This window comes from Macaca nemestrina, chromosome 15 (assembly GCF_043159975.1).
Source record: "Macaca nemestrina isolate mMacNem1 chromosome 15, mMacNem.hap1, whole genome shotgun sequence".
Taxonomy (NCBI): domain Eukaryota; kingdom Metazoa; phylum Chordata; class Mammalia; order Primates; family Cercopithecidae; genus Macaca; species Macaca nemestrina.
Genome location: NC_092139.1, coordinates 30,899,799 through 30,924,495, shown reverse-complemented (window position 1 = coordinate 30,924,495; position 24,697 = coordinate 30,899,799). Strand labels below are relative to the sequence as shown.

General features: G+C 44.6%; 1 protein-coding gene across 3 annotated transcripts in view; it reads left to right on the top strand.

Annotated features, from left to right (window-relative positions):
• LOC105496229 (RALY heterogeneous nuclear ribonucleoprotein) overlaps nt 1-24,697 on the top strand; it is an 87,487-nt gene that overhangs the window by 12,871 nt on the left and 49,919 nt on the right. Inside the window, exon 1 of one of the 3 annotated variants that reach the window (XM_071079494.1) lies at nt 10,465-10,556. The exons of the other annotated variants lie outside the window; for them this stretch is intronic. The gene's annotated coding sequence lies outside the window, so the exon portion shown is untranslated. Of the gene's footprint in view, nt 1-10,464; nt 10,557-24,697 lie in introns of those variants that run through there. 3 annotated transcript variants of the gene reach the window in all.

Genomic DNA, 24,697 nt, shown 5'->3' with positions numbered 1-24,697 from the left:
TATAGTTTTGTAGCCTAGGAGCAACTCTATACAGCGTATACTATGTAGTCGAGGTGTGCAGTAGGCTGTGCCACCCAGGACTGTGTAAGTGCACACTGGTGTTTGCACAAGGACGAAATCGCCTAATGATGCATTTCTCAGAATGTATCCCCGTTGCTAAGTGATGCATGACTGTAGTTATCCCCTGTTTATTTGTTGAAGAAGCTGGGTGTTTTTTTCTATAGATTTTTTCATGTTCTGGATTTTGCTCATTGCATTCCTATGGTGTGTTTTCTGTGTTTCTTTGTCCTCTGTATTTCCTGTCAATTGTTGGTTAAGGACAATATCTCTTTTTTTTTTTTTTTTTCGAGATGGGGTCTCGCTCTGTCACCCAGGCTGGAGTGCAGTGGCGTGATCTCAGCTCACTGCAAGCTCTGCCTCCCAGGTTCACGCCATTCTCCTGCCTCAGCCTCCTGAGTAGCTGGGACTACAGGTGCCTGCCACCACACCTGGCTAATTTTTTGTATTTTTACTAGAGACGGGGTTTCACTGTGTTAGCCAGGATGGTCTTGATCTCCTGACTTCGTGATCCGTTGACCTCGGCCTCCCAAAGTGTTGGGATTACAGGCATGAGCCACCACGCCTGGCCAGAACAATATCTCTTAACCTTCATGACAACCCTACAAAAATAGGTATTGTTCTTATTTTGTAGGTCAGAAAACAGACTGAGAGAGGTTGGGTGGCTTGTCCAAGGCCACACCAGGATTTGAACACAGGCCTACCTGTCTGCAAAGCTTTTGTTCCTTCATCACTAAACCACTTTGTGACCTTAGGCAAATCATTTTAAGTTCTCTGGGTCAGCCAGGTACACCTGTAATCCCAGGACTTTGGGAGGCCAAGGCAGGCGGATCATGAGGTCAAGAGATCGAGACCATCCTGGCCAACATGGTGAAAGCCCGTCTCTACTAAAAATACAAAAAATTAGCTGGGCGTGGTGGCACGCGCCTGTAGTCCCAGCTACTCAGGAGGCTGAGGCAGGAGAATTGCTTAAACCCAGGAGGCGGAGGTTGCAGTGAGCTGAGATCATGCCACTTCACTCCAGCCTCGGTGACAGAGCGAGACTGTCACAAAAAACAAAACAAAACAAAAGCCAGGTGCAGTGGCTCACACCTGAAATCAGCACTTTGGGAGGCAATGGAGGGTGGATCACCTGAGGTCAGGAGTTTGAGACCAGCCTGACCAATATGGTGAAACCCCATCTCTATTAAAGTACAAAAAATTAGCTGGGCGTGGTGGTAGGCACCTGTAATCCCGGCTACTTGGGAAGCTGAGGCAGGAGAATCACTTGAACCCAGGAGGCAGAGGTTGCAGTGAGCCAGGATTGCACCATTGCACTCTAGCCTGGACAATAAGAGCGAAACTCCATCTCAAAAAAAAAGAAGTTCTCTGGGCCTTCACTTCTTTGTTTGTGACCGTTTGAGTGCCTACCATGTTATAGTATGGTACTAGATGGTGTGAATAATACCCATATGAGTAAGACTGTCTTCAAGGAGCATGTAGTCAATCAGGGACTGCAAGACCATATGCTATTTCAGACAAGGTCATTGTGGGGCTATGGGATCCTTAATCTCCCTTAAGAGTGTCCTGCCTCCCTGCCTGCCATCCTGTCTTGCTGTTTTCTGTGCCATGCTCTTCACTGCTGCCTGGTACCTTTTCCTACAAACCAGTTTTGTTGTATTCTCCCTGCTGTAAGTCTAGCATAGGAGTTTTGGTAAATAAACAAAAGTTTTTCCAGCAATAAACTTTTCTTTGGATTGAGTTACTGTTTCAAGGGCAGCTACTCTTTTTTTCTCTTGTGTTTGGCAAAGGTGTTATTGCTTTTATGGAGATGCTGAAGGAATCTAGGGAAGATAGAATAATGATGGAATGAAGCATGGGGAATGCCATCCTGCATCAGGGGAGAACATATATTTAGCATTGTACTGTTCACTCCCAAGGGCATCTGACTAATGGGGTAATTTTGCTCTTTTGCAAAGACAAGGAGCTTTTAGTTGTGATGTTCAGGGAGCAGAATTTTAAAGGTATTCTATTTAGGGGAACCAAGCTGCCGGCAGTGTTGTCGTTTTTTAAATGGAGACATGGTCTTGCTCTGTTACCCAGGCTGGAGTGCAGTGGCACAATTGTAGCTTACTGCAGCCTCGAACTCTTAGGCTCAAGCTATCCTCACGCCTCAATCTCCTGAGTTGACATGACAGCTGGAATGACAGAGACATGCCACTACACCCAAGTGTTTTTTAAAGTTTTTTTGTAGAGATAAGGTCTTGCTTTGTTACCCAGGCTGGTCTCACACTCCTGGCTCAAGCAATTCTGCTATCTTGGCCTCCCAAAGTGCTGGGATTATGTGTGAGCCATTGCACCCAGCCTCTGTTATTATTTTGAGTGGAATAAAAGCCTGGGGAGATTGGAACTGCTTTTCAGTGGAGATTGTATGTATGTGTGAGATGAAAGGTCCTGTCATAGGGCTATGAAGGTGACTGATTTCTCATGAAAAAGGAGGACGATTTTTGAGAAAGTAGCAGAGACTAGAACCTGACGCTGACCATGAGCAATTTTTCCATTTATAAGAGTAGGGGTAGGCCTGTCTTCACTCTCTGAGTCCTCTACCTGGGATTTGTTTTGTTTTGTTTTGGTGTTTTTTTTTTTTTTTTTTTTGAGACGGAGTCTCGCTCTGTCACCCAGGCTGGAGTCAGTGGCTTGATCTTGGCTCACTGCAGCCTCTGCCTCCTGGGTTCAAGCAGTTCTCCTGTCTCAGCCTCCCAACTAGCTGGGACTATAGATGCGCGCCACCACGCCTGGCTAATTTTGTATTTTTAGTAGAGACAGGGTTTCACCAATTTGGCTAGGCTGATCTTGAACTCCTGACCTTGTGATCTGCCCCCCTCAGCCTCCCAAAGTGCCGGGATTACATACATGAGCTGCCACGCCCCAGCCTCTACCAGGGTTGTTATATTGTGACTCCTTGTACACTGGCTAGTCCATGCTTTAGAAGCTTGTAACCTGAAGCAAAGAGACATGGCTTGGATCTTTGGGCAACCCTTTGAAGCATTGGCCCAATTTGGCAGAAGCTTTGAGTTTACAACTTCATGTACTTCATGTTCTTCATTTCTCTACTTTTTTCTACTTTCTGCTTCCTTATCGACTGGCTTCTTTAGACAGCATATTTGTTCTCAAGTTTGTCAAAGTCACACCATTTCCTATTGTTTCTTTGATACTCAAGCCCAGTGTCAGTTGCCATTTATCACCAGAGTAGCACTTTTTTTGGGAAACACTTGATCAGCTCATTTTTGCTAGCTGCTTGCCACCAAGGTCCAACCCAGCTCTAGAAGGAACGCTAATATTGAAGAGACTTTTACCCAGTTAAGGTGCTGGTGAATCCCCTGCGACTAAGTAAATTATCTTCATTTTACTGGGAACTTTTGGGGCCCTTATTGGCTGGTAAATCTGTCTCCTGGCCTATCTTAGGACTTCATATGGACAGCAAACTAGTCAAGGCTCAGTGCATCATGTCCTTGTCAAGTTGGCATTTTTTGCAATCCTTGTTATATATTTGTAAGGTAGAGTGAAAGTGAGTCTGATGCGTCATGAAGGAAACCATGGACATTAATTCAAAATCAATAGTGTTTTACTTATGAGTTGGTACCTGGTCTTTTTTTCTTCCAGTGGCACTCTGTTGCCCAAACTGGAATGCAGTGGTGCAATCTCAGCTCACTGTAGCCTCTACCTCCCTGTCTCAAGTGGTTCTCCCACCTCAGCCCCCTGAGTAGCTGGGACTACAGGCATGCACCACCACGTCCTGTTGTTTTTATGTTTTATTTTGTAGAGATAGGGTCTTGCTCTTTTACAAACCAGGCTGGTCTTGAACTCCTGGGCTCAAGCCATCCTCCTGCCTTGTCCTCCCAAAGTGCTGGGATTACAGGCCTGAGCCACTGCACCAGGCCTGAAAGTAGGCAAAAGAATCACCCAGAAAGTCACCTGCTGTTTCCCTTTGACTTCTTGTGATTACTGTAACATCATCCAGTATGTGGAGTATCGTGGTAATTTCCATGACAACTGATCCTGATTTCCAGATAAAGAGAGGGAGCTAATAAGTGTTAGGAACTCAAAAAGGGTAGTAGGCTAAGTTTTTGTGATGCTAAGTAGAATTTTTAGCCGAAAGGCCCTTTCAGCGGCAACTGCCTGATTAAACCTCTTGCTCTTGTAGGTCTGGAGAGGTTAAGCAACTTGCCTAAGGGATTGCTATGTTTGTGGAATAAACTGGATCCTCAGTTTAGTATCTCTCCTTGCCTGCTATTCTGCATAACTTTTTTCATTATATCTTGGCTGAACTGCGAGCTATATGAAGACAGAAACCATGTCTGTCTTGTTGATGAGTGTTTTTCCAGAGCCTGGCATAAGATCTAAGTATTTTTTGAGTGAATGAATAAACTGGGGGTGTTTCTCAAACTGAAATACATGGCTGCATAGTAGATGATACATGAAATCACAGGGTAAAGCATACATCTTCCTGAAGTGTCAGTATACTTAGATTTTTTTTGGAGTTGGATTAGTTTAAATATTATAACTGGTAATTTAAAGTTTGCTTTTAACTTTAAATATCTTTATGGAATGAATGATAAATTAGCATGAATTGTTTAAATGAAGTGACAAAGCATCAAATAAGTTACAGGATTATAGCAGGCCCTTTGAATTCTACCCCAGGGTGAGTCTGGCATCATCAGATCTCTGATATTTTTAAGAGCAGCTAGAAATCTAATTTTTTTAAAAGTGAGACCTGATTTTGAATGTTGGCAATTAACTCAGGTTTTTAAGTAAATTTGTACATATCAGACATATTCTTGGGCCTAAACATCTGCTTGTGACATTTGAGATAAAATACAGGTCTGAGCAGGAACTAGACTTTGGATAGGGCCAAGATAGGTGGTGGTGTCAGGGATAGCTCCTGTTCTGAGTCTGGCTCCCTCAGATTTCAAACTAACCATAAGCAGGGGTGGAAAGAGTAAAGCTAGAGACTTGATCAGAACAAATTCCCACAGTAAACATCCTCTATAGGAAACGGCTTCTGTAACTCACAGGCTACCGTATCCCTTCTCATTTACTCCCCTTGTTTTGCAGATGAAACTAAGGTCCAGAGAGGGAACCAGAGCTTTCTTCTAGGACCTTAAGAAGCAGCCATGGGACCAGATGCAGTGGTTCACGTCTATATTCCCAACATTTTGGGAGGCCGAGGCAGGCAGATCACTTGAGGTCAGGAGTTCGAGACTAGCCTGGCCAACATGATGAAACCCTGTGTCTTCCGAAAATACAAAAAGTAGCCGGGTGTGGTGGCACACGCCTGTAGTCCCAGCTACTCAGGAGGCTTAGGCATGAGAATCGCTTGAACCCAAGAGGCGGAGTTGCAGTGAGCTGAGATTGCGCCATTGCACTTTAGCCTGGGCGACAGCGAGACCCTGTCTCGAAAGAAAGAAAGAAAAGAAGCAGCCATGGGTCCTGGGCAGGCTCTACTTCAAACTCTTGAGCTTTGTTTGGTTTTCCTGCCTCACACACTTGGGCCATGGGGCAGTGGCTTCTGGCATAGCCTGCGGTGGTTGGGAGAGCTGAGCTAAGGCTTCTTGGTGCAGCCCTATCATCATGAAGTGGCGGAAGGTTGAGGTGGCAGATGGTAATGTGCTGAGCCTCTTCTTGGTGCAAAGGGTCTGTTTCTGTCACTAGCATCAGAATGACTTTTTTTTTTTTTTTTTTTTTTGCCTAGAGAGATGTAGAAGACAGCTCAGCAAAAAGAAGCCTCAGGGCCCAGATAGAGCTATCCCTCCTTGTGCCTTCCTTGCCTCTTCTCTTCCTCTTCGTTTTCCTTCCTCCACCTTCTTTCTTTTTGAGCCCTACTTACCCTCTCTTCTGCATCCTCCCCAACCCCACATCCTTTGTTTTTTTCCTCACTGTTGCCCTTCTTGAGAAATTCTTGTATTGCTACTGTAGTACGCAGAGCTTGGGATCGAACCTGTTTTCTGTGTTTTTAAAGGGAACTTGCAGTAAAAAGTAGGGCATCTAAAATAGGGAAACTAGACATCTTGAAACTGTCCCCTCTTCTCCATTCCCACCCCAAGTCATAAAGAATGAAATCTCAACTCTGGCCTTGGCCACAAGGCTCATGCAGTCTGGTGCCATATCACTTTGCTGCCGTTTGTCAGCAGCAAAGTGCTTAATACCTGCTGTTTCCCTGTGTTTCTGCCAGTAGGAGGTTCCCTGTATGTGCCAGGTTGTATCATGACTTTGACTACAGACAGTCCCTGGTTTACAGTTTGACTTACTGATTTTTTGACTTTATGTTGGTACGAAAGTGATATGCATTCAGTGGAAACTGTACTTGGACTACTCATACAACTAGTCTGTTTTCACTTTCAGTACAGTATTCAATAAATTATATGAGCTATTCAACACTATATTATGAAATAGGCTTTGCGTTAGTTGATTTTGCTCACCTGAAGGCTAGTGTTAATGTTCTGAGCATATTCAAGGTAGGCTAAGCTAAGCTACGGTGTTTGGTAAGTGCATTTTCCCAGCCTGGGCAACATAGACTTCATCTCTTAAAAAAACAAAACAAAACAAAAAACCTAGTTTGTGTAATGGGGCATTCCTGTAGTTTCAGCAGCTACTTGGGAGGCTGGGGTGGGAAGATCACTGGAGCCTGGGAGGTTGAGGCTGTAGTAAGCCTTGATTGTGTCACTGTACTCCAGCCTAGGCATCAGAACGAGACCTTGTCTCAAAAAAAAAAAAAGACTTTCAACTTACGATATTTTCAGCTTACAATGGGCTTATTGAGATGTAACCCTGTTGTAAATTGAGCAGCATCTGTATTTCCCCTAAGTAGAAATTCCCCTTATCTTCTTATCTCCTTTACCTGACAGACTCCTATTTATCGTTCATATCAATTTCAATGCCACTTCCTCAGGCAAACCTTCCCTAATCACTACAAAAGCAGAATTAATTTTGATCAAATAAAATGCAGGATTTATAGCAGACCCTTTGACTTCTAGGACTGCTGTAGTTGTACTCTAGTGCTGTGTCACACCCAAATCCTCTCTCGTTCATTAGATTGAGACATTACAGACCAGGGGATAGTGTGCTACTTACCTGTATTTCCCTTGTGTCTCTGAAATAGGCTTGGCACAAATAGTACTTGCAAAATGAATGATGGAAATGTGTATGCATTGATACTTATAGTATAGTTTGGGGTTAAGTGCTACAGATGAAATATGACAAAGTGTGCTTTGAAAGAAGAGGCTAAATTTGGGGGTGACTAAAATCAAAAGAAATTATTGACTTGAGGGTCTCTGTTTTGTAAGAATAGGTAATTAGCTTAAATAAGCAGCAAAAGGTTAGTTTTAATTATGTAGTTTCTGTTAATAAGTGTTTTTGTCTGTTTTACCTCAATTTGAACAGGTAAGTTTGCCTGCTTGCTGGACATGCCTCAGAACACATGAATAGCCCGTACTAGATCTTGGGAACGTGGATCTTAGCGTCACTTTGGAATGAGTTCTTATATAAATACCCCCAGCCTTTTGAGAGCAGGGCTTATTAAAGGACGCATATGTAGGGCCAGTACCTACTGGCAGTTGGGTTCAGGGAAATGGGATTGACGTTTTAAAAAGCAGTCGGATTCTTAGCTCTTGAAACTTATTAACTTTAATTTCCAGTAATTAAAAATTTTAAATTTTAAAATTAGAATTGCCAATACTTTAACCTTTGAGAAGGGTTTCTTAGAAATAAATTTAGTAATGTCCTCAAGACGTTAGTCTTACATTTAAACTTTTTTCTTTAAAACTTGGTATTGGTTGTTAACTTTTACACAGTTCTGAGTACTGTTAATATCTGGAAAGTATCTTGAGATATCAGTGGAAAGCTAAACAATCTAAATTTAACAGGAAATACTTTTTTATGATTCAGAAAATAAAATCAGATTTCTTCAAAGTCAAAAAAAGAAATATGACAAAGTGCTCTGGAAATTTACTGGAATTCTTGAGAGAGAACTAACTGGAAGAAATGTTGGAAGCTTCTAGAAGCTGGTAGCATTTGAGCTTGTCCTTAAAGATTCAGCAGTTCAGTTGGCAGAGATGGTGGGAAGAACCTTCTAGATGGAAGGAATGGTTGGAGTAAAAGTAATGAGGAAATACAGAAGTCAGGCCCTACCTGCTAATCTACCTGTCCCCCTTATTCAGAATTTCTGTCAAATGTGTGCTAAATCTTTGTGGGCCAGCCTAAAGGAAATTTACTTTTCTTCCTATTCTTTCCTTCCCTTCTTCCTACCTCTTTTGTCCTTTTTTCCTTTTATTTTTTGTTTCTTCTCAATGTTTCCCTTTTTTTTTTTAATCTCCCCATTTCTCTAGTCCTTTAAAAAAACCCAAAAAAACAAAAAACTTTATTTACCTTTCTGTACCTACTTCTTTTTTGCACTCTTCCTAGGTAACCCAAGAAATCCAAGCCTTTGGGTGGAGATGTGAATCAGCCATACAATATTTAACTCCAAATAACACCTCCCCTTGTGAAGCTGAGAAGTAATTGAGTCATAATTGCTTCTCATCTGTCTCTTGTGTTTTATTGGCATAGACTTTTCTTTTTAACCTCCCACAGTGCTGGGGGTGTCATTATCATTTTATTTTTCATAGTTGTCAAAATGTCAATTTTAATGAGAAATTTCTGCAGATAGGTCTGCCCTTGAGTGGTAGGAGCCTTCAGGCAAAGCCAGGGCTAGATGAATCAGAAATGTTCATGGATCTGTTTTCTCATGCATACAGGTGTATAGGCCACACAGAGACAGACATACACTTTTCCCCATCTCTGCAGGCTCAATGCTTTGCAACATGTGCACACACACACACAATTGAGTCATGATGGTGCATATATGTTCTTTCTTCTATACACATTCAAAGTATCTCCCTTACACTTTCAAGCCATCTATTCCTCTTCCTCCCGTATGTGCACATATTTACCCTCTTACACCCCTGTCCCACTGTCTTCTACCCAGATACCCAGAATTGTGTGTGCTACAAAAGTATCTGCAAGCCTAACGCAGACACCACACTGTTTACTCCCTTACATATACGCACAAGTCTTCCCCTCCATACATGCCCACATATACTCAGACATCTCTACCCATGCCAGATGCCACACACCGAGTACCACAGCATCCTCCACATTTCTTTATACCCAGGTGCTATCACCACCACCCCTTAGGGTGGTGTATCTTCATAACAGACATTTTAGTTTCAGACTAGTTTTGAAAGGAAATGTTCTTTGCCGACAGCCAAGCTAGCAGACTGTTAGGAAGTTGGAACCATTTATGACAGATCCTTTGGATTCAGGCCCCCAGTATAATGATGGGGGTAGGGGAGGACTGGATCAGACAACAGTGGGCTACCTCTGTTACTGTTTATGACCCAAGGTGAGTTTGAACCTGAGTTCACTACTATTGGAAGGCGATCCCATACTTAGCACAAGAGAGCCAAAGCCCCACTGCATGTGTTCCAAATCAGAATCTCTGGGGTCTGGCATAGAAACTGATGTTTTTAATGAATTCCCTGAGTCCTTCTGTTGTGTAGCCAGGTTGGGAAACACTTATCTAGAGAAAGAACTAGAAGTAAAAAGATATGTATTATCTTCTGATACCACCTTGGATAAGTTTCTTTTCTGGACCTCAGCTTTCTTCACTGAAATATAAAAAACCTTTACTCATAAAGGACCCTTTCAGTTCTAAAATTTCATGCTGCTTTATGATGAATTTAGTCTGGGATCTTTTTCTACCTCATGGTGTCCGTTCTCTGTGTCTGCCTGGGGCAGGGCATTTGGCCAGAGACCAGCGAGGCAGCCCAGGCCCTGACCTTCTGGCAGAAGCACTGACACAGCTCCTAATTAGAAATGGATCAATATGGGCCTGCAGCCAGGCCTGGGGAGCCTGGGAGGAGGCTGGAGTCCTGCTCCTAGGTGAAGAGAATAATTACCATGAAATGGATCTGGTTGTACTTATCAATACAACAGTTCTGCTGGTGTAGCCCACCTCCCCTGGGGACCAGCAGGCAGGGCTACCCTGAGCAAATGGGAAAATGGTTAACTTGTATCCCTATTTGATGTGTTTTCCTCACCTTTTAAATTCTTACCTAATGTGATGCTAGGTACATAGTATAGGCCCCCTCTTCAGATGGAAAAATCACTTATTGAATACCTACTAAGTGTTAAATACTGAGCCTCATTGTGTTTATTTCTCCTTGCAACCTACTGGCATAGGAGGGAAAGGAAACTGAAGCTCAGAAAAGTCAAAGTGAAGTGACTTGGCTGCCCATTGTCATATAGCATAATCTCTATTGTGCTATGCTATTAATATATTTCTGAGCATTTGCAACACCGATTCCAATCTGATGAACTGTTTTCTACCAGGGCCCTCCTTTACCCTTCTACAGACTGAACTGGAGCTCAGGCTGTCTCCCTGGAGCTGTTCAAAGACTGGAGGAAATTCTTTAAAACCTGTGGTAAGGCAGGTGTGGCGGATGGGGAGGGATGCTCTGCTTGCTTTTGCTTTCTCATCTGCTTTCCAAGGTCCCTAAGGAGTGAGCAGGCTCTAATGGGAGAGATCAGTTATCATTTGGGATCAATGAGAAGGTTTTCTCCTCTATGGAGTGCAGAGTCAGGTTTCTGAACTGGCCTTGTGCAAGGAGGGGGAAGGGGTTCATAACTGGATGCATTGGAGAACCTGCAGGCTTAACATCCTCAGCAGCCAGTGTGGTCAGACCAAATTCCTCCTATAGTTGGTCATTCATTCAGCAGATACTTGTTGAGTGTCTCCTGTGTGTCAGGGCTTGTGCTAGTGCTGGGGATTCTTACATGACCTCACAATCTAGCATCAGAGTCAGACAAAGATACAAACCACAGTGTAATGTATGTTCCTTAGAAGAGTGTATAAGGGATTCTGAGATTCCAAAGGCGTGAATGGGGGTTCTCCTAGGGGATATAATTTTGATCTGTGTTTTGAAGGAAGAATGAAGAGTAAGAGTTAAGCCAGGAAGGGCACTCCAGACCAGGGAACCAGCACAAACAAAAGCATAAAGATGTGTCTGGGAATTCTTGATAAAATGGTGGGCATTAAAGCAGTACCTAACATGTAGCAAAGCAGATTGACTGCCCTGAGCCCTTATCCTTTGCCAGATTTAAGGCTGTAGTAGTAGCTATTGGATGGCAGTAATGCAGGAGCAGCAGGTAGGGAGGAGGAGATCGATTTATTAGCAAGTGCCGACTGAAACTTATTTCTAGACTTCTGTGGGGAAGAAGGGAGGAAGCCTGAAGAGCAGCAGCCCTCTGTCCTCTGGGCCAGACCTGCAGAGGTGTTGTAGTTCTTGGCAGTGGTTTGAAAGTTCATCTGGTCCAGGCAAATAGCTTTGCTTCTCTCATGGCAAAGTCCTCTGCTTCACACAGTCTGCCCCTCCTTTCTGTGTTCTTTTAAAGAAAGAAATTAATGGAATCTGTTCAAAATACCCCTGAAATGAAATTACATTTTTAACTCTAATTACCCTAATTAAAACTTGACAGCCGTAATCCTGGAATGGCAGATATGCCTGGGACAAGCTCACTTACCCAGATGGAATGTTGTTCTGTTCTGGGTTTAGAAGAAAATTTCTTTCGGTGTTTGTTTTGTTTTTTCCATCAGCAATTTAGTCTTTGACCCCACAAATTCCACACGATAGGATAGCTGCACTTTTGGACTACAGGCTTGCCCAGGACCCCTAATCTCAACAGAGGTTCCTTTGCATCCAGAGGTAGAGCTCCTGATGATTCTTACTACATACCTTTGAGTTTTTTCTTCAGTTGAGATTGAATTGCAGCCTTTCCCTCAGTGAAATCACCTGCCTTGGGGAACTAAGGATCTGTTCTTGTTAGAAGGCTGTCTTCTGGTCTAGGGCTAAATATGTATTGGGGGTCAGTTTAGGGCTGGTACTTAGGATACAATTTGAGGCTGGGGACAAGGAGGTCTGAAAATAGGATCCCTTGGCCGGGCACAGTGGCTCACGCCTGTAATCCCACCACTTTGGGAGGCTGAGGCAGGCAGATCACTTGAGGTCAGGAGTTCAAGAGCAGCCTGGCCAAGCTGGTGAAACCCTGTCTATGCTAAAAATATTTTAAAAATTAGCCAGGCATGGTGGCGGGCACCTGTAATCCCAGCTACTTCGGAGACTAAGGTAGGAGAATCGCTTGAACCTGAGAGGTGGAGGTTGCAGTGAGTCGAGATTGTGCCACTTGCACTCCAGCCTGAGCGACACAGTGAGACTCCGTCTCGGAAAAAAAAAAGATCCTTCTATTCTTCACATAGTTCCAGTTTCTTTAATGCAGCACAAGTGAGAGCAGCCTAGTGAGATGCCTGGTCTTGGCCTCTGCTTTAAGTGGTTACCTGGCCGGACCCAAAAACATGATGGGATGGGAGGTAGGGGCAAGCCCATAAAGCAGACTGAAGGGTTCTTTGATGCTGTGGGTCGTCTCATGGTTCTGCTAGAACCAAAGATCCCCATGTTCTAGTAATCTGTTCGGCCTAGAAGCCTGTTCAGTAGGCAGACACTGGGTGCTCTGTTAGGTACTGCAAGGGACACAGAGTTGAGTAAGATACAGTCCCTGCCCTTGAGAAACTTAGAATTCTGGAGGAGTGGGGAGGTAGTGGTGGGTGAGGGACAACCATATACATAACAAATTATGTAAGACAGAGCAAGCTTTATTCAGCAGATAGGAAGCTTGAGTGCCCACTGTGTACCAGGTTCTGAAAATAGTGTATAGACATATGAGACACAGTTCCTGTTTTTCAAGTACTTCCAGTAAATTAGATAGGCATGTAAAGGTTCACTGTAACACATATAAGTGGAGGATGTGCTGGACAGATTACCTGGGAAGGAGGCTAGTCAGGGAAAGTGAGGATTAACTCCCATGGGGGTGAGGGGGGGAATCATTGGCAAAGACTTCTCCCAGGTGTTGGCATTTGGACTTGTCTCTAAGTAGGTAATATTGGCAAAGGGATGGAGAAAGTCATCGCGGATGTTAGGGAACAGCATGAGGAATGGTAGAAGCTGCCAGATTACAACTCAGTGTAATTGGAGTGCAGTGTGCAGGAAAAGGATGTAGAGGATGAATAAGGGTAGAGTTTAAACCATCCTGTAGGCAAAGGGGATCCACTGAAGTTGCAGGACTGTGATAGGAATAATGAATTAGGCGACAGAGGTGATTGGAGACAGATTAGTTAGAACAGGTGTCAGCAAACTAGTGGGCCAAATCTAGCCCACTGCCTCATTTGTAAAGTTTTACTGGAACACAGTCACACTTGTTTGTTCATCCGTGATTGCTTTTGCACTACAATGGCAAAGTTGAATACCACACAGACTATGGTAGTCCACAAAGCCTAATTACTATCTGCTCCTATACAGAAAAAGTTTGCTGACCTGTAAGTAAGAAGGTAGTTATGCAGGTTCTGTAAGAGAAGATAAATGTCAGAACTAGGCCTGAAATGGATTGCAGGTATTTGAAGAAGGGACATGATTTAGCAGAGAACACCTGTCTTACCTACCTCTCAAAACTTTATAAAAATCAAATTTACTGAAAGTCACTGTCTTTTTCTTTTTCTTTTTAATTAGTTTATTTTTTGTGAGACAGAGTCTCACTCTGTCACCCAGACTGGAGTGCAGTGGCGCAGTCTTGGCTCACTGCAACCTCCACCTCCTGGGTTCAAGTGATTCTTGTGCCTCAGCTTCCCAAGTAGCTGGGATTACAGGCGTGCACCACCACGCCCAGCCAATTTTTGTATTTTTAGTAGAGATGGTGTTTTGCCAGGTTGGCCAGGCTGGTCTTGAACTCCTGACCTCAAGTGATCTGCCTGCCTGGACCTCCCAAAGTGCTGGGATTATAGGCATGAGCCACTGTGCCAGGCTGAAAGTCACCGTCTTAGTCCATTTTGTGCTGCTGTAACAGAATACCATAGACTGAGTAATTTACGAACAATATAAGTTTGTTTGACTCATGCTTCTGGAGGCGGGGAAGTCCAGGGCCCCTCACCAGGGGCCGCGTCTGGTGAGGGCCTTGTTGCTGCATAAAAATGTGGCAGAAGGCATCACATGGTGAGAGAGAGTGGGAGGGCCGAACTCACTTTTATAATAAACCCACTCTCAAGATAGCAAACACTTTCCTGCAATAATGACATTAATCCATTCATGAAGGCAGAGCCCTCATGCCCTAATTTTGCCTCTCAGAGTCCCCCCTCTCAACATTGTTGCTTTAGGGATTAAATTTCCAACACATGAGCTTTAGGGGACACATTCAAACCATAGCAGCCATGGCCATAAAAGGATACTTGATACACAGGCAAGTCCTGATTTGTCTTTATTAGCTGTGTGACCTTGGGCCAGTCACTTAACTCAGAAGTTCGGGTGAATATGAGTAGAATAAAGAAAAGACTCATCAATCAGATCTTCCTCAGGAGACGGAACTCTTTTTTAAAAATTTGTTCTTTTAAACTTTCTTACTAATTTTTTTTTTTTTTTAATAGAGACGGGTCTTGCTCTGTTTCCCAGGCTGGTCCTCAACTCCTGACCTCCCAAAGTGATCCTTCCACCTTGGCCTCCCAAAGTGGTGGGATTACAGGCATGAGCCACCACACTCAGCCTTCTCTTTCTTTTTTTTTTTTTTTTCTTTTTTTAAATACAATGTCTCACTTGGCTGCCTATGCTGGTCTCGAACTCCTGGGCTCAAGTGATCTCCTGTCTCTGCCTCCCAAACTGCTGGGATTATAGATGGGAGCCACCACACACAGCCTGGACAAAGCTCTTATTCTCTTCTCTATACCTTATAACTAACCCCTAGTTTTTAAGTTTGAGGGCCCTCTAGTGGAAAAGACAGATACCATAGAAAATCTGGAACATAGTATGAAGTTGGGGATGGGTAGGCAGAAGGTTTTGATCACTCAAAGCAGCTGATGTTGTGGGTGGAGGGGCTTATGATACTTTGAGACACCCTATTCCTTTTCCCTCCATAACTGTTGACACTTGTTCTGTCCAGTTTGAACTTGTTTCTGCCCCTCAACTGCCAGAGCACATAAGGCCCCTACGAAACTAAAGGCTGGCTTTATCCCTCAGTTGCCTTTACCAAACAGAAACTGTGTGCCACTTGACATCCCCATGTGCCCCTCCCTGCCACTCTACCTATGCCTTACTTCCTTTTTCCTTCAGCACTGTGCCTCTGCCCTGAAGGATGGAAAAAGTACCATCTAGGGAGACCACAGTGGTGAGTTTTAAGCTCATTTCTGCCTTCAGCTTCCTATGTGACCTAAGACAATTCATTTCACGTCTCTGGCCCTTCTGTAGGATCCAGTACAGGTATCTTCAGCCACTTTTTGGGACTTGGGATTTCTTCTCTAAGGCTCCAGCTTCATAGCATAGCATTTTTCCCCCCAAAGTTCCCCTCTCTTTTCAATCTAGAATATTAGTATATGCTCAGAGATCATTTGCTTGAAATTCACTACCTTCACCCATGAGGAGAGTAGTCATATCTCTCTTTATTGGTAGGGTTCCAGGAACTGGCAGTCAGTCTGATTGCTAGAGTGGAACAGACCCTGTCAGCAAGTCATGATGTCTCCAGGATGGGTGGTGTACTTCAGTACAGGCAAACTTTTGGCTCTGGGAATCCAAGATACAGTAGAGGAAGAAGGGCCAGGCAGTAGTCTAGGCAGTTTACATACTTTTTCCCCCTCATTTATCTTCACTATTCTGAGGTAGGTGATTTAATCACCATTTTACAAATGTGACAACTTCAGTTTTAGAGAGTATCATTCAGTAGACAATGACTGACTCATTGCGAATATGGGAAAACAACTAAATATTTCTTGCTCCCAAGTAGGGAAGAGTGGTAGAAGAGACAGGCAGATGAAACAGTGGTCAGAGCACTAAGGATACCCAGTTTTGGTGGCAGAGCCAGGACTTAAACCTAGGTCTATCTGCTGGTTCTTCCTACTATATGCTGCCTTCCTTACAGAGGGGTGGAGAGACCAGCAAGCCCAAGTGGACATCTAGGCTGGCAGGCAGTCTCTGGACGATGGCCATTCGTGGGGAGGCCTGTCCTTGGATTTTGAGCTGGGCTTTAGTTTGGGGGGGTGGGGGTGGCGGGGGCTAAAGTCTTAGGCAGGTGACTAAGACAAGGGATCTCATGTGGAACTGAGCCCATTTATAGAATAAAGCACCTAATTTTGTGCACTCCAGAAAGTGAAGCCTTATGGTCAGCACTGATCATATGCTGAAGTATCACAAGAGCCCCACAGTCAGTCTATGGTATAATAACAGGGAGGAAGAGTTGGTATCTAGGTACATGGTTGGGGTCCAGAGTTTTCTTTAAAAATGAATGTTGGGTCTGGTGGATAAATGAGCTCTCAAGTATAGAACATTGAGCACTGGGACCTCAGTCTACTAGTCCATTCCCCTTAGTTCACAGATGAAAAAACTGAACCTAGCATTTTCAGGGGCTTTTACTGAAGAGTACCCAAGGTAAAGCAGGAGGACTGAAGGATGCTCTAGCCCAGAGCTAACTAGTCATGGTCAGAGAAAAAGGAAGACATGGCCTCTGGGGAAAGGAACCAGCATTTGCAAACGCTGTGCTGAGAGGAAAATGGTTCAAATTTTTAAGCTGAAATGATTTGTAGACTCTAACAAGGCTTATTTTTTTAACCCGAAGACAGCCTCCCTATCAGCTTCTAAAGTCCCTCGCCTCTCTCACTTCAGGTGGGATTCAGCAATTCAAATCCAGTTCTCAGACTAATTCTGATTCCAGGCAGGTAAATGAAACAGTCTTACCCTTGACTCCCATCCATGTACCTACAGTCTTTACGTAACTGAGCTGAAACTGAATCCTTACTGAATTTTTCACAGATTCCATTTTGCCTGGCCATCCACTTATGATTTTAATTTTTGGGTGAAATTGGTATTATCTCTCAGATCGTAACCCTCCACCCTGGAACTGGAGTTCCTGGACTGAATCTACATCTGCAGTTAGAGCAACATCATTGCTTTTTTGTTGTTGTTGTTGTTGTTGAGATGAAGTCTCACTCCTGCCTCCGCCTCCTGAGTAGCTGGGACTACAGGTGTGTGCCACCATGCCTGGCTAATTTTTTTTTGTTTTGTATTTTTAGTAGAGACGGCGTTTGACCATGTTGGCCAGGCTGGTCTTGAACTCCTGATAATCTCAGGTGATCCTCCCACCTTGGCCTCCACTGGGATTACAGGCGTGAGCCACCACACCCAGCCTGTCATTGGTTTTTGAATACCTATTCAAAAATTGATTTGTAAACTTGAAATTTGCAGTTCCAGCCTCCACATTGAGGTCCCCTCCAAAGTTATTCCATACTGTATGAAGTCTGAGTGAGGTGAGAGGTAGCTTGGTTGGGAATAAGGAGACTGGGTTCTGGCCCTGCCACTGACTTCCTTCTGTGTGACTTTGGACAGATTCCCCTCCCTGCTCTGATCTCACCTCCCTTTTCGTAAAATAGTTGAACCCTTGCAGCTCTGGTCTCATCAGGGGCATGAAAGCCATTTCTACACGGTCTCAATTGCACAGAGCAGTGTTTGGTCGGAGCTTTGGTGTGTTGGTTACTGATTATAAAGCTTTAGATTCTCACTTCCAGCTCGAGAGGGGGAAGGGGAACTATCCAACTGTCTCATTAGCATGGAGAAAAGAAAACAGTAATTACTTGTGCCTCCCTTGATAATTCCTGTGGGTTGGATCTTCTAGGGAAGGAGGAGGGGAAAACTAGAGATAGCTTCAGCTGAGAAAGGAGAAATGCTGTTAGCTACCCAGAAAATGCAGAGGCGAGAATGATTGTCTTGCACATCTGTTGTATTCTGTGGACGTTCCTCCAGGCAGCTTGGAGACTGCCTAGATTGAGTTTCATCTATTTATGGCATGCATTATGTTCTCATACGTGAACATGGGTTGGGCTCAAGACCCCTAATGTCACCTGTCATTAAGAAACCAGCTGTCCTCTAGGGCCTACTTTTTGATACACTGGGCATCCTGGCACCTGTCTTTGTTTGGGAGTATGGGAGGGTTTTACTGAGCCATTTTGTGTCCTGGCTGCATTTTTTATTATGTTGTGAGGTCATTTTCTTTACCCCACAGCAACACAGCCAGTTGTTTTATTATGCCTGAGCGTAGGCAACCATACAGTAGAGCCAGTTACAAGGGTCAAGGTCAGGTATCCTTGTGAGGGGAGGAGTCTGGAAGAACTGCAAGACCACGGGGTTTACTAAAGGCTGGGATAAGCAAGTCTTAGAGAAGGGTTGAGGCAATTTTGAGGCTGAGAGGTTAGGGGAGCTGGAACCCAACTATCAAATAGATTGGCAAGTTAGCTTGTGGGATGAGGGCCATTTGCCCTGTGCCTTTGCCCTGTGCCAGTCTTTTACTCCCTGTGTGTGGTCAGTTGTGAGCCCTCGAGTGCTGACTGTGGCAGAAATGGGTTGGAGACTGCCTTCAGGGGAGCCCTGCCTGAGGGAGCCTGGAGCCATTAGACTGAGATTGTCTCCTGTGGCTGTGGCTGCTCACTCGTGCCTTGGTTGCCACCCCAGAGGCCTAGAGAACCCAGCTTCCCTTTCTCTTCCTGTCTCTTCAGGAAGGTAACCCTTCAGCAACACCTCTTTTTTTTTTTTTTGAGACGGAGTCTCGCTCTGTCACCCAGGCTGGAGTGCAGTGGCCCCATCTCAGCTCACTGCAAGCTCCGCCTCCCGGGTTCCCGCCATTCTCCTGCCTCAGCCTCCCGAGTAGCTGGGACCACAGGCGCCGCCACCTCGCCCGGCTAATTTTTTGTGTTTTTAGTAGAGACGGGGTTTCGCCGTGTTAGCCAGGATGGTCTCAATCTCCTGACCTAGTGATCCGCCCGTCTCGGCCTCCCAAAGTGCTGGGATTACAGGCTTGAGCCACCGCGCCCGGCCTTTTTTTTTTTTTTTTTTTTTTAAGACAGTCTCACTCTGTTGCCCAGGCTGGAGTGCAGTAGTGCGAATTCAGCTCACTGCATCCTCTGCCTCCTGGGTTCAAGCTCTTCTGCCTCAGCCTCCGGCGTAGCTGGGACTACAGGCATGCACCACCGCACCCAGCTAATTTTTTTATATTTTTAGTAGAGACAGAGTTTCGCCATATTGGCCAGGCTGGTGTTGAGCTCCTGACCTCAGGTGATCTGCCCACCTCAGCTTCCCAAAGTGCTGGAATTACAGGCATGAGCCACCTTACCTGGCCCAGCACCTCTTTCAGCCAGTCTTCCTGTGGGCCCTAGAGCTTGCTTATTCTAAACAGCAAGAGTTCTGTAGGGACATGCTATTTTTTTAAAATTGTTTTACAAATGTAGGAGATTATTTCCTCTATCAAAATCTTTCATCTTCGGCCCCCTGGGAATGCTCCTTTTCTCTTGTCCCAGACCTTTTGCTTGATTCCCCACCCTTTGATGTCCAGATCCAGGCTTCCCATAATTTTCACTCTTCATTCACTTTCTAGCTCCTTTCCCTAGCCTCCAGTAGTAGATTCCTGGGTTTTCTTTTTTTAGAGGATAGGAAGGTTTTTCAACAGAGCTTTCATGACAGGGAGCTATTGGGGAAAGGTCCAGAGGATGTCAGTAACCCCTTAGCCACAAGGAGAGATATACTCCCAGGGCTTGTTAGCTTGGAATAATGCTGATAGAGGAGGAAGCTGTGACAAGAGAAAGAACCTGCTTGTCTTCTGACCTCTGCAGGCTTCAGCTTAAACCAGGCAGAGGTTGGGCTGGGGCAGGGCAATAGTGAGGACTAAGGGTTGGAGCCCTGAGCAACTTGTCGATAAGTGCTTCACTTTACCTCCTGTTGACAAATTTAGTTTGGAGTTTGCACAAGCACACTCCTTTCATTTAACATTTATAAAGAGAAATTCCTGCTGCTTCTCTTTTGAATAAAAGTCCTTGGTTCTGGTACCAGAAGGAAAAAGATCTTTTCCAAAGTCTAGACCTCAAACTTTTTTAAAATTTAATTTAATTTCATTTTATTTTATTATTTTTTTTTGAGACAGAGTCCTGCTCTGTCGCCCATGCTGGAGCGCATCCGCTCACTGCAAGCTCTGCCTCCCGGGTTCACGCCATTCTCCTGCCTCAGCCTCCCGAGTGGCTGGGACTACAGGCACCCGCCATCACGCCTGGCTAATTTGTGTGTGTGTGTGTGTGTGTGTGTGTGTGTGTGTGTGTGTGTGTGTGTGTGTGTATTTTTAGTAGAGACGGGGTTTCACCGTGTTAGCCAGGATGGTCTCGATCTCCTGACCTCATGATCCACCCACCTCGGCCTCCCAAACCTCAGACATTTTAAACCTGCTCAGGTGTCTCCTTCCTTACCTATTCTCCCTTCACCCCTTTCCCATCCTCTTTTCTCTGCTCCCTGCCTTTTCACTCCTCGCATCTCCCTTAACTTGTGAAAACAAGAATGGGAAAAGGACACCTTAAGCCAACAGATTAGTAGGTGTTTGGTTGATATAAATACTGGGACTGAGACTGTGAATATGGAGCTTGAGATTTTGGACTTTACTTCTAGTCCTCAGAATAAGAGTTACTGGGCAGGTTTTGTTTATTCCTTGATTAACTCACATGTCAGATACTTAGACTGACACAGAGCCTGGCAGGTAGTTCAGAAGACCCTAATCCTACATCACCCAAGACCCATATGACAGTTCATAAGACCCTAATCCTGCCATAAGGTCACAATCTTATGGAGAAGATGAGCAGCAGTGAGCACACAACCCCCACTCCTTCCACATCCCCCATTCAATCTTTGGATTTTGAGGATAGAAAGAACTTTAGCTTATCTGGTCTTCTTTCATGTTGCTGTGTAATAAAGTAAGGCAGATCATGAGAGTACGTAGGCTCTGGAGTAAAGTAAAGCAGACCTGGGTTCAAATTCTAGCCTTGTTGCTTACTAGCTGTTTGACCTTGAATGGCACACTTAGCCTCACCTGTCTTCAGTTACCTTGGTTGTAAAATGGACATGTCATCACCTACTTCACAGGGTATCATAAGGATTAACAGTTTAACACCCAGCCTCATGCCTGAGGCATAGTAGCAGCCCATGTCTTTCTGTCACCCTGCATCAAGGCTTGGCTTAAATCTTTGCTTCTTCTGTGAAGCTTCTGAGACAACCCCAGGTCAGACTGATTTGTTTCTTCACTTTCACAGTATACAACATTCTTTGAACTGTTAGATCCTGCCTAATATTCTTAGTAATTTTTTTTTGTGGGATATCATAGTCCCATCCTGAATGCCAAGTGCCTAAGGATAAAGACTGTTCTCAATCATCTGTGCGTCCTCCATAACCCCTCACTCAGAGCTGTGTACATAGCAAAGCCAACCAGTACAGCTAGTATCAGGAAATATTTTTTGACTAATTAGATAGAAGGTTCGTGTATGTACTCTGTTTTTCAGCTTACAAGAAGAACTATAAAATACCTGGCTGGGACTCTCCCATCCTAACTCTGCTCTTTTCCTCACCTGTTATCACATTGATAAAAACATGTGATCATAAAATCCTTGTGTTGGCAGTATAGGAATTCCCATTTTGCAGATGAAGGATCTGAGATGAAGATTAGAACTCAGGTCTGTTGTTGGGAGATAGATCCAGACTAAGTAGGAGGAATAGAAACAGAAATCTTATAACTGGCTGGGCGCAGTGACTCACGCCTGTGATCCCAGCACTTTGGGAGGCCGAGGCAAGCAGATAATTTGAGGTCAGGAGTTTGAGACTAGCCTGGCCAACATGGTGAAACTCCGTCTCCACTAAAAACAAAAATTAGCCAGACGTGGTGGCATGTGCCTGTAATCCCAGCTACTTGAGTGGCTGATACAGGAGAATCGCTTGTACCCGGGAGGTGGAGGTTGCCGTGAGCTGAGATTGCACTACTGCACTCCAGCCTGGGCAACAGAGCAAGACCCTATCTTAAAAAATAAAAAAGAGGCTGGGTGCAGTGGCTCAAGCCTGTAATCCCAGCACTTTGGGAGGCCGAGACGGGCAGATCACGAGGTCAGGAGATCGAGACCATCTTGGCTAACACGGTGAAACCCTGTCTCTACTAAAAAATACAAAAAACTAACTGGGCGAGGTGGAAGGCACCTGTAGTCCCAGCTACGCAGGAGGCTGAGGCAGGAGAATGGTGTAAACCTGGGAGGCGGAGCTTGCAGTGAGCCGAGATCGCGCCACTGCACTCCAGCCTGGGCGACAGAGCGAGACTCCGTCTCAAAAAATAAAAATAAAAATAAAAAAGAAATCTTGTAACTGACTAGGTCTCCATTCTTTGGAAGAAGCAGGAATTTTTACAAGGAAGAAGGGGAACCCAGGGGTACTGTATTCCTGAGGCCTTAGCTAATGGTGAGACCAGAAGTGAATATACCCACAAGCCGGAGATGTTTCAAGAACATGGCAGAGAGAGTGGCGAGAAAAGGGTTCAGGATAACGTCATAGATTCACTAGGCCTTGAAAATTAAGAAGGGTTTGAATGCGTATAAATGAAGAAGGGCAATTCCAGTGAGATAACAGTATGGGCAAAAAATATGGGAGGTGGAAAGCCCACAGTAGAAGTAAGGCAGATGATGACCAGATACTGGCATACCTAAGAGCAAGGCTGAGGTGAGCCATGACTTTTTTTGAGCAGGGAAGTGGCACTAGGCCCATTAGTCTGGCAGTGTGGGTCTCATGGATTGGAGTAAGAGGGGTAAGGGAGACTAGTGAAACAGAGACCGGGGAAGAGACTCCTGTAGCAGTCTGCCTTTGTAATGTCAGTAAGTTTTGAGAAATATTCCAGTAGTGCAAGCAAGAGATAATGTGATCCTGAACCAAGAGGAAGTTGACAAAGTAGGGAATAAATAATACTTTGGGAGGCCAAGGCGGGTGGATCACCTGAGGTCGGGAGTTCGAGACCAGCCTGACTAACATGGAAACCCTACTAAAAATACAAAATTAGCCGGGCGTGGTGGCCGGCGCCTGTAATCTGAGCTACTCGGGAGGCTGAAGCAGGAGAATTGCTTGAACCTGGGGGGCCGGAGGTTGCAGTGAGCTGAGATCGTGCCATTACACTCCAGCCTGGGCGACAGAGTGAGACTATGGTGAAAAAAAAAAGAAAGAAAATAATGATTTGGATGAGCTCTTAGAGTGGAAAAAAGTAGAGCTTTCAGAGGGGAAAAAAAAAACCCCACAAGGATTTGGCTGTTGTAGGAATGGGGCAGAGAGAGAAAGAGGGGTTGAGACCATGAATATTTGGAGTCTGAGTACCTGGGAGAATGGTTATGCCATTCTCTGAATCATAGAGGCTGGGAAATAGAAGATGAATCGAGTTTGTTGACTTGTTGATTGGAGGTGTTGATAGTCCAGTCCCTTTAGCACCCGACTCCCTGGTGCCTCTGCCTTTGTCTTTTGATCCAGAGCTACAGAGATCCTTCAATTCCTTGTGCTTGCTGCTTTGTTCCAGACCTGGAGGCCCCCCGTACCCTCAATCCCTCTACTCATGACTTGGAGCAACTTTTACTCCCTCTGAAATAAAATAGTGCTTAGGCCAGTACCTACTCTGTTTCCAACTGTGCAGTAAATGCACAGTTGTTATTAAATGGCCGTTGTTATTATCATAGCTTTGAGATTACAGTAACTAGAGATTAGAGAAGCCTCTGGAACCACCTGGCTGAAGGACTCAGGAGTCATTCAACTTGTATTCGGTAAAAAGCCTGGACTGCAAGTATATGGAGAGGATGTCAGGCTTGGGTGTAGATGGGTGGGGGACTGTGAGCCATGTAAACTAGAACAAGAGAACATGTTTCCTGCCGCCTTCTGTTTTTGAGAATTGTTACATGTAATGTGAGGTTAAGAGGGCAAGCCCTGGAGTTGGACTCCTGGGTTCAAATCCCAGCTCCACCATCTTGTTACTGTGCAATGAGCAAATGTACTTAATTTCTTTGTGCCTCAGTTTCCCCATTAGTAAAATAACACACCAACCTTAAAAGATTGTGAAGATTAAATGCGTTAATACAAATAAAAGGTTTATATCAGTGCCTAGTATGTGCTAAGTATGTGCTACTATTCTTATTCTAGAGTCTGCTCTATTCCATTCCACATTCCTGGGAATGAATATATAGGGATTTCTCTTCACCATCCTCACCCAACAGAGGAGGGGTCTGAGCAAAGAAACCTGAAATAAATCTCAGAGTGCTTGAAAGTTTGTCTCAGCTAGAATCTAGGTTATCTAAGCCTGGAGGAGCCTGGGCCACAAGTGACAGAGTTGTCTGGAAGACCTGAGTTTGACTCCCAGTTTTACCACTTGACTTATTTTGATCTTGGGCAAGTAACCTAATCTCTGAGCCTTAGTTTTCTCATACGTAAAATACAGAACAAATTCCTTCTTGTGTTTCTAGTATACCTCATTTTCCTTGTGACTCCATTCTAGCTATATTATTAGTCTCCTTGTTCCTTAAACATACCAAGGCCACAGGACCTTTGTACTTGCTGTTCTCTCCCTGGAACACTTTTCCCTCAGATCTTTACATGTCTTATCCCCTCACTTCATTCAGATCTCTCTGGATGTCACCCCTCATAGAGGCCCCTCCCTGACCATTTTATCTAAA